This window comes from Marmota marmota, unplaced genomic scaffold (assembly GCF_001458135.2).
Source record: "Marmota marmota marmota unplaced genomic scaffold, marMar, whole genome shotgun sequence".
NCBI classification, from domain to species: domain Eukaryota; kingdom Metazoa; phylum Chordata; class Mammalia; order Rodentia; family Sciuridae; genus Marmota; species Marmota marmota.
In genome coordinates, this window is record NW_026000142.1 from 23,748,548 (window position 1) to 23,765,234 (window position 16,687).

Here is a 16,687-nt window from a genome sequence, read left to right on the forward strand (position 1 = left end):
TAAACAATATATAAGGAACTCAAACAACATAATAGCAAAAAATAAATAAAATAAAACAACTAATCCAATTAAAAATGGAAAATAGATCTAAATAGATAATTTTCAAAAGAAGACATACAAATGGCTAAGAGGAACATGAAAAAAAAATGTCCAACACTACTAATCATCAGGGAAATTCAAATCAAAACCACAGTGAGATATCACATAATTTCAGTTAGAATGGCTGTTATCAGAAAGGCAAAAGATAACATGTACTGGTGAGGATGTGGAAAAAGGAAATTTACCCACTGTCGATGGAGATGTATAGCTATTATAGAAAATGATGTGAAGTTTCCTCAAAAAATTAAATATAGAAACACTAAGTGATCCAGTAATCCTTCTACTGAGTATGTATCCAAAGGGAATAAAATCACTGCATGAAAGAGATATACACACTCCCATGTTTATTATAGCACTGTTCATGATAGCCAAGAAATGGAAACTTCTAAATGTCCACCAATTGTTGAATGGATAAGGAAAATGTGGTCCATATATACACAGTGAGTATTATTCAGTCATTAAAAGTATGAAGCCCTGTCATTTGTGACAATATGGATAAAATTGGAAGTCATGATGTTAAAATAATTAAGCCAGGAACAGAAAGATAAGCACCATATGATCTCTAAAAAAGGTTGATTCCATAGTAGTTGAGAGTGGAAAGGTGGTTGGTTACTGGAAGCCAGGCAGAGTAGAGGAAAGGGAAGAATGGGAATAGGTTGATTAATGAGTACTATGTTATAGTTACATGGGAATCCTGGTGTTCTGTGGGAGAGTGTGGTGACTATAGGTGATGATATTGTAATATATATTACATATACACACTATATATATATATATTTAAAAAGGTCTAAGAAAAGATTTTGAGTGTTTTTACCTCGAAGAAGTGATAATTCAGAGATAGATATCTTTATGCTGATTTGGGGGCATTTATAGGGGCTTTTCCTGTGTATTTCATGACTGATGGTAACTCTTTGCTTTACCTTTTAGAAGATAAGATCTAGTCCTAAATCCTGTTTGCCTTGGCAGGAGTGAAGGCAACCAAAGACTCTCTGTCCGCCTGAGCTTCAGCAAGATGAAGCAGCTCAGAGGTCCATTTGTATTAACATAGACCTCACCCAGCCTGGGCAGAGGGCTGCTGACTCCAGCTGACCTAGAACATTGCCCTCCCAACTAGCTTTCAATCCCATCTCCTAGGTCAGAATTGTTTGCTTTCCTCACTAATCAAATGGCATCTGGGACAAAGAGCAAAAAGAAGGGAGGAGAAAAATAAAGGATTGAGTTGAGGGGATTGAAAGGTCTTCTGGTTGCCTCAGGCAGAGTGTGGTGGGGTTAAATTGAAGCCATCTGGAACAGCATCAGAGTTCTGCTCTACTCCTATACCCACTTCACAGAGTGACTTCAGCACTAAAGGATAAAAAAGCAGAGGAAAGAGAGGAGTGGGAGAGGTTGATTGAGGAGTACTAAGTTATGGTTAAATGAGAGAGAGAAATTCTGGCACTCCTTTCTGGAACAATATGGTGATTATAGGTGATAATGTACTCTGTGTGTGTGTATATATATATATATATATATATATGCAGAAGAAAGAATTTTGAGGGGTTTTATTATGAAGAAGTGATAATTGTTTGAGAGATAGATAACCTTGATGGTGATTTGGACATTATACAACATACACATGTATGCAAACATCACATCATCACACTATAAATATGTATAGAATCCCTCTAGTATTTAGAATCTAAAATACTTGCCAGTGTTTTACCTACTTGCTTGAATAATTCTGTAATCTATTATCTACAAACTCAGTAAAGATTAGTATTCATTTAATAGCAGTAATGTGACAGATCACCTGATGAGAACGCCAGTCCTGAATAATTATTGACACTAAATCATGAAACTCTTAAATTCTTCATAACTTGAGTTACAGACCAGGGATTCTCTTCTTAGTAATCATTCAAGTAGTCAATCCAACATATTGAATGGCAAAAAATATGTTCCAGCTTTATTTTTACATTTACAAGTCATTTCTAAATATAAGTAGTAATTCAATTTTATGATAAAATACATTTTGAAATTATTAAAAATATTTTCTGGGATTTTTTAGGATAAGGAATAACCCTCACAAAAGCCAATGCAAATCAGGAAATGCTGATTTGTATATAACTTACTCCAGATGACCTTGATTAAACATTCAGCATAAACCATATATAGCAGCCATTTGAACAGTTTGGAAAACTCTCTGCTGGGCTCATATTTAATGTATGCAATAGTCATTAAAGATATTGGAGAATTTTCTTTTCTAGATGTATTGTATTTAGTCTTCCTGCTCTAAAATGTTTGTGGCTGTCCTGCTTTTAGGACCTCCCAACTTAGCCCCTGGCTCACTATACTCCAACCAATATACCTGACATTTCATCATAAGCTCTAACATTTTAAAGATTTTTAAAATATATAAAGCTAACATTCTATAGATGTACATATGCTTTTTGTTAGAATATGTTCTTGGAACCATAGTAAATTGGATAATCAAATGTCAGATTGTCACCATACCTCCAACCCAGAGATTGGGAGGAGAGGCCTGCCTGCCCTGCACCTGGAGATACGGAGTGAGCCAGCCCTCGTGGGGTCACCAAAGTGTAGCTCCACAGTCCAACATCAGGGTACATATAGGCTTGAGGCTGCCACCACCACAAAACTGCGATATTGCTGCTTCTATCAAGGGACAATAATAAGGACCTGGAAAGACATCACCAAGGTCCCTGTGGGCCTGGCTGAACCAGAGGTTTCTCTAGTAGGAGTGTTATAAGTTATCCTATTGCTGAGGTAATAGGGAGTCTTGCATGGGGTTGCCTTCTCCTACTAACAGCCAACTTCTTATGATTACCCTATCACTTGTCACATAATCTAATACCTCCATAGTCTCATAAACATCTCAGCCAACCCCCCAGACTCACCTTCTACCACTAGAAACAGTAAACCATTATGCAAACCTATGGACTATAAGGTAGAGATAACCAAACTCATCATTTCTAATTATAGTGACAAAACTGTAAATGTAAAAATAGAAGCTGATATATGGCTGCACTTTGGGTATATTGAGTGCTGTAATATTGATCTCTCCCTTAAAAGTGAAGTATTGGTAACATACAGGGACACTATAGGACAATAGGGCAGAAGCTGTAATACCTCGGATCTACACTGAAAGAGAGGAAGACTCATAGACATCATAAAAAAAGAAAGAAGGAAAGTGCCCCAAACAAACCAAGATACTAAAACAATAGAATCCATAGATAGTAGTAGGTGAAATGTCAGAGAAGGAGTTCAGAATATACATAATTAAAATGATTTGACAATTAAGGAAAGATCTAAATGAGCAGATACAGGTAAAAATCGATCACTCCAACAAAGAGATAAGAGAACAAATACAGACAACCATTGATCACAACAACAAAGAGATAAGAGAGCAAATACAGGTTGCAAGAGATTACTTTGAGAAAGAGATAGAGATACTGAAAAAAAAAAGACCAAACAGAAATCCTTGAAATGAAAGAAACAATAAGCCAATTTAAAAAATCAATAGATAATATCACCAACAGACTAGATCATTTGGAAGTCAGGACCTCAGACAATGAAGACAAAATATACAATCTTGAAAATAAAGTTGACCTCATAGTGAAAATAGTAAGAAACCATGAACAGAATATCCAAGAACTATGGGATACCATCAAAACACCAAATTTAAGATTTATTGGGATAGAGGAGGGTTCAGATATTCAAACCAAAGGAATTCACAATCTCTTCAATGAAATAATAGCAGAAAATTTCCCAAGCATAAAGAATGAACTGAAAAATAAAACACAAGAGGCCTAAAGGACACCAAATATACAAAATTACAACAGATCTACATCAAGACCATTATAATGAAAATGCCTACCATACAGAATAAGGATAGAATTTTAAAGGCCGAAAGAGAGAAAAATCGGATTACCTGACCAATTTGGATCTCAGCAGATTTTTCAACCCAGACTCTCAAAGCTAGGATATCCTGGAACAACATATACCAAGCTTTAAAACATACTGGATGCCAACCAAGAATCCAGCAAAATTAAGCTTCAAATTTGATGATGAAATAAAAGCCTTCCATGACAAATAAAAGCTAAAAGAATTTACAGCAAGAAAGCCTGCACTACAGAATATTCTTGGCAAAATACTCCACGAGGAGGAAATGAAAAACAGCAATGAAAATCAAAGGGAAGAACTACAATAAAGAAAAAGCCAACCAAAGGAGAAACCAAGTCAAGCTAAATACCAAAAATAAACAAAAATGAACAGTAATGCAATTCATGTCTCTTTCAACTCTTTTGGCTAAATTTTTACACATAAAATTTTTAACTACAATATCATCTAATTTTTCAGGTTTTTGTTTATTTTGTATTTTTTGTTTTCCATTTCTCTTCATAAAGTTACACAAATATTTTCTTTAAAAGTTTTATCATTTTATACATTATATTTTAATATGTAATAATTTATATTTTTAATATGTAATTTGGTATATGTATATATTGCCTGTGATATGAGTTATATTTTACTCTTACGATTAAAAATCCATTATTCAAGATTCAAGGATGAAAAAGATCAATCAGAGTAAAAATTGTTTAATCAGGTATTTATAAAGGTAAGGGCAATGTTGAGGGAAACTAACCAATTTTGTGAAGCACCTTTCCTTCTGTAAACTTGAAGAGGTAGGAGGTGAAAGAAGAGAGAGCCATTATGAAAAACTTGTAACTGAAATTATTCCCTAATAATTATTAAGTACTCTACATAGAATAATTTCTCATCAGACATGGATTTATAACACAGAATTATGACTGAAATTATTCCCACTAAAAGCATGTAGAAACCAACTCACAGTCTAATAGAGTCTTATAGGGAGGAATAAAACACCTAGCTCTACTCTTGTATATTCTAAGTTCATCTCTTTGGTGTCCCTTTCTGTTGGAACTCAACAAGAAACTGCCGCAGTCTGGCTGGGCACAAAATAACCAAGCCGCCACAAAGCCTTGTACGTTCAAACAGCAACCTTTATTCCCGAACTCTCACCCGCCCTCTACACACACTTCCCAGGAACACACTGCCTCCACCGGTTCCGCGCAACAATTCTCTCAGAATTGCCCGAGAACTCAAGGGGAACTCCAAAATAGTGGGCGCCCCTGGCAGCAGGATCCACCCTAATCCCAGCAGGATCCGCCCTAATCCTAGAGCCGCCCTAATCCCGGAGCAGGGTCACCTTTCAACCATTCCCTCTGGCAAAAATGCCAGGTGTCATTCTGACTAAACTGTGGCTCTCAACAAGAAACCACATAACAAGGGGACTTATCATTTAGCATACAGCATATGTCTCACAAAAAGGTGAAAGATGGAGAAAGGAGCCAACATGGCAGCCACTGGTAACATGGGGATACTGAGTATTTGAAATGGGTCTAGTCTGAATTGAGGTGTGCTATGTGTTAATTAGACATTAGATTCCAAAGAATTACTAGGACAAAAAAATGAACAGGAAATATCTTACTGGCAATTATTTTCTTTGAAAATTATGTTGGTAATCCATTGGGTTAAATGAAAATATATTAAAATTAATTTCTCTATTTGTTTAAAAAAGAAGTAAAAGAGAACAAGGTAACGTATTCTGTAACTTCACTATATATAGTAGTACTATATATCCATATTTATATAGTATGGATATATAGTAGTACTATATATCCATATTTATATGTTGTCATTTTTTATATTTGTGTTATCAAAATTCATATAACTATAAAACTGAATAGGGCAAATTGTACCATATATAAATTATATCTCAACAAACATGACTTTAAAAAGAAATCTAGTTCATGAAGTGTTTTAACAGTACTGGGCACATACTAACTACCTGATAAATAATGGCTATTGCTCTCTCTTTTGTTACATAGTTATACTTTACCAGTCAAAACTAATTTGGTTTAAAATTGAATCCTATATCCTAGAACATTTAATTACTGCATTTACTTTTTTATAACATTATGTTCCTCCCACAATTCCCTGGTGTCTATAAGACCTCTTTGTTCTCAGTAACTGTGGTTTTTCAACCATGGTAAGTTTCAGGAATATAAGTTCTGTGTTATAAATACCATGTCTGATGAGAAATTATTCTATGTAGAGTACTTATTAAATGGTGCTGGGAAAAGTGAATAACTATTTGAAAAAAAAGCTAACATGATAACAGAAAATAAATTTCAGATACATTTAGAGATTGAAATGTATTTAAAAAAGACAAAAACCATACCAAAAAACAATATAATGTAAGGGTCCCGCGAAACGTCGGAGAAAGAGACCACCAAGTGACCACTCATGCAATTGGCAGAAGGGGGATTTATTGAACCAGCATGCTGGGGCTCTGTGCTCACTCAAGAAGGGAAAGCAGCCCAGAGCCCCGAGCAGGGGCTGAGCACTGCTTAAGTACACTTTTTGGGGAGGGCGGAGGGCTTTGTATACATCAGAACAAATCATCATGAGGCACGGGAAAATTGAACAACAACTCCTAAACACGATTAGTTCATTCATTGGCGGGAACAGGTCAGGCTGGAGTGATAGGTCATTCCTAAGGAGGGGGTTACATTTAAACTGATTGGTCCAGGCCCTGCAATGCCTATGTGCGACCACACAGAGCCCTTATTAAACAATCCAAATAGTCAGGGGAAATATTTACTGGGCGGTTCTAAGCATTGTCTTAACAGCTACAGAAATTTCGGGTTTTGCAGGTAGCATAGAAACCTAACAATACCTCCTTTACATTTTAACTCAGACCTTGCAGCTTAGAAACTTTTACAACACCCGGTCTTTTACCCTTTAACTTTTACGCTTTAACTTCAATTTCTTTTACCCTTACAATAAAATCTAAAAGAAAACATAGACTTTTAATAAAACACTTCAGCATTTATGAAAATAAATAATCTGACATTTTTCATATACTATTAGTTGAGGAATAAATTGATACAACATTTTTGGCAGGAAATTTGACAAATACATATCAAGGAAGAATGAAAGAGTCTCTATAATATACAAAATAGAGAGAAGCTTCCTAACTCACTCTGTACTGACTTAGCCTCGATATAAAAACTATGCAATAAAAAGTACAAAAGACTATAATCTATTATCATTTATAAAATAAATAATTCTAGATAAAATTTTAGAAAACAGAATCCAATAGGATGTTCAAACAATAATATCGCATGACTTAGTAGAAGCCATCACAGAATGCCCAGGAGTTTGAACATTTATCTATGAATTTATTGATTTAATCTATTTATCGTTTATCTATTTATCTATTCATTTATCTATGAATATAGGAAAGAATATGACTATATGAATATCTAAAAATCCCCAAAGCATTTGAAAAATTCAACATTTATTTATGGTAATACTTATAATAAGAATAAAAATATCTAGTTTTAAATCATATATATAAAGAAATTCTTCAGTCTGGTAAATATTGTATACTAGAAATTTGCTGTGAATTAATTTTCCTTGTGAAACACAGATTCATTTCTATTAGAGTCACAACAAACTTACCATCTGCTTCTAGTTAGCATTTTGTTGGGCTTCTTAGTGTCATGAAACACAAAAAAGAGGAATGATATTGAGAAAAAGAATCTAATGGTCAGTATCTGCAGGTGATATTTTCTTATCCAGAAAATTCAAGAGACTTGATAAAGCTATTTGAATTTATATAAAAGTTCAAAATAGGGAGCAGTTCAAAATCAATGTACAGAACTCAATTAGAAATAAATAATTAGAAAAACATGATGGAAAAATGATATTACTCACAATGGCATCAAGCCCCATAAATGACCTCAAAATAAATTTAACAAGAAATATGCAATACTTTTATGAAGAAAACTATAAAACTTTCCAGGATTTTATGTGTGTAGGGAAACCTGAATAAATGGAGAGATATAATCATGTTCCCAGATGGAAAAATTCAATGTTGTATAGTTGTCCAGTATCTCAGATTAATCTGTCAAATCAAAGTATTCTCAGTTATAATCCCATTAAGAGTCTTTTTGGAACTTGAAAAGTGTCTTTTGACATTCATAAAGGAGGGAAAATGAGCAGAAATGTCTATGAAAATGTTGGGGGAAAATTAGCTGTAGTGGAGATTTACTTTATTAAATAGCAAAAATACACTATAAAACAACATGAATTGTTCATCTATTGTTGGTAACAAAGTTCCTCCAAATTTGGCATCTTAAAACAAATATTTATTGTCTCACAGAGTTTCTGAGAATCAGGAATCTGGGAGTGGCTTCCTGATTCCCAGTATGCTCTGATGTTGCAGTCAAGATGTTGGCCAGGACTGTTGTCATCTGAAGGGTTTGGAGAATCTACTCTCAGTCCCTTCAGTGGGATGTTAGCAGAAAGCTTTTGTTTCTTGCTGCTCTGTGCATATAACATCTGCTTTGCCCCAGAGCAAATGATTTTGTCATTCCAAAATGGAGGTGACATACAATCACTTCTGCATATGCTGTTAGTCACATAAACCAACACTAGTACAATAAGAGAGGGGATTACAGAGGTGTGAATAACAGGAGCCACAAATCACTGGGAGTCATCATAAAAGCTCCCATAATGCACAGCTCCATTAACCTTGGTATTAGCATAGAAAGAGATAAATGGGCCAATAGGACAACATCCAGATTCAGAAATTGGCTGTGTGTATATGGGAATTTGGTTTATTTTAAAGATGCGAATTCAAATTAGTGAGGAGAACCGACATTTTAATACATCATGAAATTCACTGATCATTTATAAAGAGGTTCAGATTTGATCTATACCTTATACCTTACCCCCAAGTAAATTTCAGAAATGTTAACGAGCATATACATATATACTTAAAACAAATATAGGAATATTAAACCAGCTTCTAGTAGGGGTGCTTTTTCTGAGTAATATATAAAAATCAATAGCATTGAAGTAAAAGTATTGACATAGTTCACTATAGTAACAAAACAAACTTCAACAGAACAAAATAAACACATAAAGACAAGTGAAATCTGGGAACAATTGTTAAGATACATTTTATATAAAACATATGTTCTCCAGATTGTATAAAGAGCTCCCATAATCTTTAAAGTATAGGGACAATATCAATAGTGAAAAGGACAAAGAGTGTAAACAAAACAATTTTTGGAAAAAGAAATACAAATGTCAAATGAACACAGGACATAAATTTCATTAGGAATCAGAGCAACACAACTTTGACAGGAGATTGCTTGACCTATTAGAATGGCAAAAATTTAAAATGCAGCTATGACCAAGAATTGGCAAAATACAAGAAAATGAGCACATTTTTGTTATTGGAGAAATGTGTGTTTGGTAAGACCTATCAAAATTTTAAAGATGAGAAGCTCTGAGGTAACATTACATATTTAGGAATCTATGATATGGAAATAGATGTGCACAAAGATGCGAATCTATTTACTGCAACATTGTTTTAAACAATAACAAAATAATTGATATAAATTGACTTTTAATAAATTATAGGAAATTCATGTTATATAATACTATGTAGTCATTTAAAAATTAAATAAATTGTATCCATTGAATGGAAATGACTATAAGAAGTATAGAAAAAGAAGTCACAGAACAGGACTTATGGTATAATCACACTTACCACATATGTGTATGTGTAGAGAAAAAGAACTAAAACACTGCCCATGGAACTTTAAAAGTAGTAACCTCCTATGAAGAGTTTGGGGGGATGGGTAGTGAAGCGATATGTTCATATTTTAGACTATATATTTATAAAATTTTTACAATGAGAAAATTCATATATTGTTTACTTTTTTTTTTTGATTCTAGATATTGAACTCAGGGGCACTCAACCACTGAGCCACATCCCCAGCCCTATTTTGTATTTTTTTTAGAGACAGGGTCTCACTGAGTTGCTTAGCACCTCGCTGTTGCTGAGGCTGGCTTTGATCTTGTGATCCTCCTGTCTCAGCCTCCCAAGCTGCTGGGATTATAGGCATGTGCCACCATGCCTGGATGTTCACAGATTTTTAAGATGAATTTTTTAAATAAACAAAAGTTTATACTTAATCAGATTCAAGATAACAGACTGAAAATGCTCATCAACTACCCATTTTTTAAGTTTTTTTTAAAATTATAACTGATATGTAATTGTACATATTTAAAGGACACAGTGTGATATTTCATATATGTATACAATGATCAAATGAGAGCTACTCACATTTAATTGGCATTTACATAACTTCAAATGTTTATCACTTTCATGTTGAGAACATCCAAAGTCCTCTCTTCTAGCTATTTTGAACATATAACAAAAGGCTGTGGGATGCTAGAACTTATTTCTCCTTTCTAAATATATTTTGGTACCTGTTATCCAACTTCTCTGTATGTCCCCACCTCCCTACCCTTCCTAGCCTCTGGTAAACACTATTATATTCACTAACTTCTTTAAGATCAGTCTGTTTTTTAGCTTCCACATATGGAAAAATACATTTTTTGAAGGAATAAAATCATAGTAGCATGACAAAATAAGTAGACCAGACAATTTGAGGAAGTCCTGGGAGATAGAAATCAGATAGGATCAATATATAAATTGGCAGAGAAACTAGAACAACAACAAAAATTAGAACCAGACCTCTAAGATAACATATGTTCTTTCCAAGAGATACCCCAGGGGGGCTCTAAAGTCAGAATCTGTGAATATGAACAGCAGGGATGGCCTGTAAAGTTGTCACTGGAGCAATAAACTGGTATCAACAGGGCTTTCAGAACATGGGGTCAGCCAGATTCCAGATCTTCCCCAAATAGCGCATATGGAATGGCTACAAACTCTAAGTACTGCCCTCTGGAGGAGAGGGCAAGGACTGAGACGTTGGGCCTGATGAATAAGTAGAACTGAGCTTGAGCTAATACCAGGTGTCTCTAACAAACACTAAAGAAAAGAATGATTAGAATGGATGTGTGTTTTGCTCAAAGTTTTCCCCACTTTGTTATTCCTTGACTATGAAACTACAGGAGAGTCAGCCTAATAAGTACCCTAACAGGAAGCCTGTAATCAGTCTTCCTATAAGGGAAGCTGGTCTGCCCTACTGCAGGGAAATCAGACCACCAACATGTGTGAATCTACTTGGCTCTTCACTGATGAGCAGTCACAGACAAAGGGGAACTCTGGGGCAGGTGTTTGGAATATGGGTACAGTGATCATCACTGCAGCCTTGCCCTGTGTAATAGCAAAAAGGAATGGGTGAATGAATGAATAAAGTACACAACTAGAATCTGCATCAATAGGGAGTGCCTGGATGGGATACAGTATGCCCACATGAAACTCAGTGGCCATTAAAACCCAGACAAATCTATGTGTACTGATATGGAAAGATATCTGTACTATTTTACTAAATGGAAAGTAGGTTGTGGGGCAGTATGCATATGCAATGCTGTTTTTATTTTACTTTTAATTAATTAATTAATTAATTAATTAATTTTTTAAAAGTAACTCTTATTTTCCTATGCCTTACATGGTTTCTGACTGATATTTCAATAAACATGATCTAAAATTTTCATAGGGATAAACATGCTTATGTAACATTTTTCTAACAGAAAATTTTCACACTTCACTTCTTTTTTTTCTTATGATAATTTCTTATTTTTTTAGTATTTTAAGTATTTTTTAAAATTGCTTTATTTTTTTTAAGTACATGGCAGCAGAATGCATCACAATTCTTATTACACATATAGAACACAATTTTTCATATCTCTGTTTGTATATAAAGTATGTTCACACCAATTCATGTCTTCATACATGTACCTTGGGTAATGATGTCCATCACATTCCACCAGCATTGCTAACTCCCTGCCCCCTCCCTTCCCCTCCCACCACTCTGTCCTATCTAGAGTTAGTCAATTCCTCCCATACTCCCTCTCTCTACCCAACTATGAGTCAGTCACCTTATATGAGAGAAAACATTTGACATTTGTGTTTTGGGGATTGGCTAACCTTACTTAGCATTATCTTCTCCAACTGCATCCATTTACCTGCAAATGCCATGATTTTATTCTCTTTTATTGCTGAGTAATATTCCATTGTGTATATATGCCACATTTTTTAAATCCACTCATATAAGGAGCCTATCTGAAAAGGACTAGAAGAATATGCCACAAACCATACACAATAGTTACTGGTAGGGTATAGGAGTTTGGGGAGAGGGATGAAAGAGTGAAGATGGGTCTCTAACTTTTTACTTCAAACACTGATATTGTTTGAATTTATTCTATTAACAAATGCTTTGTTTTGTAAATAAACATTTAAATAATTGCATTAGGAAAATGTGATCACAAATGTCTGGAAAGATACGTATAAAAATAGCAGCAGTGTTTCTCTCTAAGGCAGTGAAGATTTACATTCTTTATAAATTTTTATATTATCTAGATTGTGCTTTCAGAAACAGCTATTAGGACTTGATGGAGGCTATTTCCAGCCTGTTGCAGATAGGGGTTTCCATTTTATTTTTATTAAAAAAAAAAACAACACTAGTGACTGTCCCATCACTTAATTATAACCTTGCTTCTAGACATCAGCCCTTTGAGTCTGTTGCAGTCATGCAATTGAAGCCCTCAATCAAGTATTAGGGTTGAAAGCAATCAAATGTTAGTTTAAATGTTGGTTTAACAACGGGTTCCCCGCAAAGAAAAAGCACCCTGGTTTGTGGACACTTTTGCTTTTTTGTGGGGGGAGCTCAAGCCCACACCTGCTGGGCAAGCCCTCCACGCCTGGCGCGAGCCTTGCTGCCAATGGGAGTTCCGGGGCCAGGCTGGGGAGACATGCGCACAAGCGCTGGGATGGCTGCCTCCGGCTCCCGCCGCACCACTGACCCGGAAATGGTGAGTTGGCGTTTTTTGACTCAGATTTCCCAAGTTGATTTTCGACTCAGACACCTTCTTCGTGGTCACGTGGAAAGCCAGCCTAGAGAAGAGGTGAAGGTGGGAGGGAGAGCTCCTAGATGTACGGTAGAGGTGAAGAGGCAGTTGCACCCGCGAGCCTCGCTGTTGGAGGCTGTTCCTGGCCCGGTGCAGGCAGCGGCCTCCATTTTGCTTTTATTAACAGAACATTAGAGTGACTGACCCTTCTTCTCACAACCCTGGTTCTGGACACCAGCTCATGAGGATCTGGTTACAGTGAAGGTGCTTAGGAAGCGGAGCTGTGGGTGTGAGGGGAAGACAGGAGTAGAAGAGAGGAATAGAAGCTAACCCGAGGCCCACCTGTGCTCAATTCCATATAGGCAGCTGTCAGCTCGGAATAGAGGTCTCGGTCACCCCGTCTTTTATTATGAACACAAGCCTCCAGTATGCTCTGGCTCTGTTCTGTTCATGCTTATCTCGCGGTGCCGCCTTTTGTTTAAAAGGAAAAGGAAAATGAAGTAAACTGGAAAGTCAGGCTGTCTGTGCCCTTCAAATTTATAAAAGCAGGAAAGAGAACTTGGCCACAATTCCCTTCCCAGTGTAACTATTTAATGCCAGCCACCCCCAACCAGTGGAAATCTCTGGATTTCTGTTGACTTTGTGCCTCACAGTGACATGCCCACAGGACCACTAACCATGATGTGTTCCCTCCCCTAATGGAATATGGTGCATTTGTCCCTCTTAATCAGCACCTTTGTTGCCCCTGTACATTCTTCATTGTAGCCAAAAGATGTGAGAGAAACTAGTTCCTGGCCACAAAGCAGAGGTGGGGACGGGTGGCTAGGACCTTGATTATTTCCACAGAAGGAAGCCACAGGGCAAAAAAATGCTTGTGGTTAACTTCTGAGGAATTGTGGCTCTAGTCTAAAACAAGCATCACTCTTTAAAAAAAATAGCTTTGCATTTTTCAACATATAGATTACATGTAAAAATTATTTGGATCAATAACTTAAATTTCACAGATTTGTTATTTTTTAAAGGGAAGCATGGATGCAGAGTCAACGGGGTGGTAATCATATGCATTTATGTAAATAGAAATATTTTAATCTATATACACATTAGATACTAAATATGAATATGTTTATATATAAATGTGATTTCCCCCCTCATTTTTAATTTAGATTCAAGTAAATGCATCATCACTGAATGATGGAAAGAGTCAAGATGCTTTGCATGGTATAAAAATAGAATTCTAGAGAACAGCTACATTTCTTTGATAGAAATGGTAGACCATTTCCAAAATATGATGGTGAAAGAAAGACTGGGTTCTGAATCAGTAGTTTTCATATTATTTTTCTCCTGAGCGTGCAGGAAAAGTATGACCCAGAACAGTGGGTCGCCATGATAAGAGATTCTCAGGAGGTGGTGCATGGGATCTGGCATGAGAAATTCTTGTTTAAGGCAGCTTAATAGAATAAGGTGAGTGAGGCTGAGGAGAAAGGGGAATATTAAAACTCAATTTCATCCTAAAGTAGAGAAAAGTTTATTAATGTATATGTGGATTGAATGAAAATAATTATCTGTGAGTTTAAGAAATCTTTATTGAGAGCCTACTATTGTTATAAAAATAAGCTAATGATGTAAAAAGGAAAATTAAATCTAATGCAGTTGCTTTTTTCTTACACAGGTGGGTATCTGAATCTGGCCAGCCAGGATTCAGGCAGGTTTCCTGGCTTGGCTGCCAGTAACACTGTGTGGCAGGTTGTAGGATACAATAGTGGACACACCAGGTGGAACTGTCATGGAGTTTCTGTTCCAGCTGGGTGGAGGTGAGAAAAAAGAAAACTAAATTTATCTGATGGTAATAAGATTAGAAAGACAATATAGCATGTTAAAGGGGGGGCCCTTGTTTTTTGTAGAAGGGTTGGGAAACAGCCTCCTGACAATAGAATGAATTTGAGCAGAGATTTTAAGAAAGGGACCAATGCAGATATCTGGAGGAGGTGCTCTCTAGACATGGGGATCAGCAAAATCAAAGATCTTGCTGTGAGGCAAACTTGATATTTTTAGGAGTAGCCATGAGGCTATGTAACCCAGGAGGGTTGGAGGGTGTAGCAAGAACTAATGTCAGAGAAGGAACTGGGCTCCAGATCATGCCCTGAGGCCATTGCCAGGACTTTGGCTTTTTTAAAAATTATTTTAAGTGATACATAAAAATATCAATAAATATATCTAAAGAAGTATATTTATATTTGCTTATATATTTAAGTATATTCATATACTTAATATATATTTGCTTATATAATTAAGTATATTTATATTTGCTTATGTATTTATATATAAATGGGGTAACATGATGTTTTGACACAAGTATACATTTTGTAATGTTGAAATCAGGTTAAAAGTATCTCTTCAAACAATTATAATTTCTTTATAGTGAAAATTTTCAAAATCCTTTCTTCTATTTTTCCCTAGCTTATTGAAATACACAGTACATTATTATTATCGTCTAGTTACCCTACTGTGCACTAGCACACAGAACTTCCTGCTCCTATCTGACCATAACTTAGTACCTATTGATCAGCCTTCCTCCACCCCTTCTCATCACTAGCTTTTGCTTTGATCTGAGGATAAGTTAGGGGAGGTATTATGGTTTGGATATCAGATATCCCCAATAAGCTCATGTGAGAGACAATGCACAAATGTTCACAAGTGAAATGATTAAATTACAAGACCTATAATGTTATTCATGGACTAATCCATTTGATGGATTAATAATTTTTAAGAATTTATTTATTTATTCTAATTTGTTGTATATGGCAGCACAATGCATTTCAATTCATAGTACACATATAGAGCACAGTTTTTTCTCCTGTCTCTGGTTGTATACAAAGTAGAGTCACACCCCTTGTGTCTTCATACATGTAATTGGGGTAATGATATCTATCTCATTCCATCACCTTTCCTACCCCCTGCTCCTTCCTTTCCCTTCCTCCCCTTTGCCCTATCTAAAGTTCTGCCATTCTTCCCCTGTTCCCCGCCACACATTTTCATTATGGATCAGCATCCTCATATCAGAGAAAACATTTGGAACTTTGTTTTTTTGGAATTGGCTAACTTAATTTAGCATAATATTCTCCAACTCCATCTACCTGCAAATGCCATGATTTAATTCTCTTTTAGTGCTGAGTAATATTCCATTTGAGTGTGTGTGTGTGTATGTGTGTGTGTTTGTGTGTATGTATATATGTGTGTGTGTGTGTGTATATATGTATGTATATATACACACACACACCACAGTTTATCCACACATCTCTGAAGGGCATCTAGGTCGATTCCACAGTTTAGCTATTGTGAATTGTGCTGCTATAAACATTGATGTGACTGCATTACTGTAGTATGCTGATTTTAAGTCCTTTGGGTGTAAATCCAGGAGTGGGATAGCTGCATCAAATGGTGGTTCCATTCCAAGTTTTCCAAGGAATCACCATACTGTTTTCCATATTGGTTGCACCAATTTGCAGTTCCATCAGAAATGTGTGAGAGTTCCTTTCTCCCCACATCCTTGCCAACACTTATTGTTGTTTGTATACTTAATAGCTGCCATTCTGACTGGAGTGAGATGAAATCTTAGATTTGCATTTCTCTAATTGCTAGAGTTGTTAAACTTTTCTTTGTATATTTG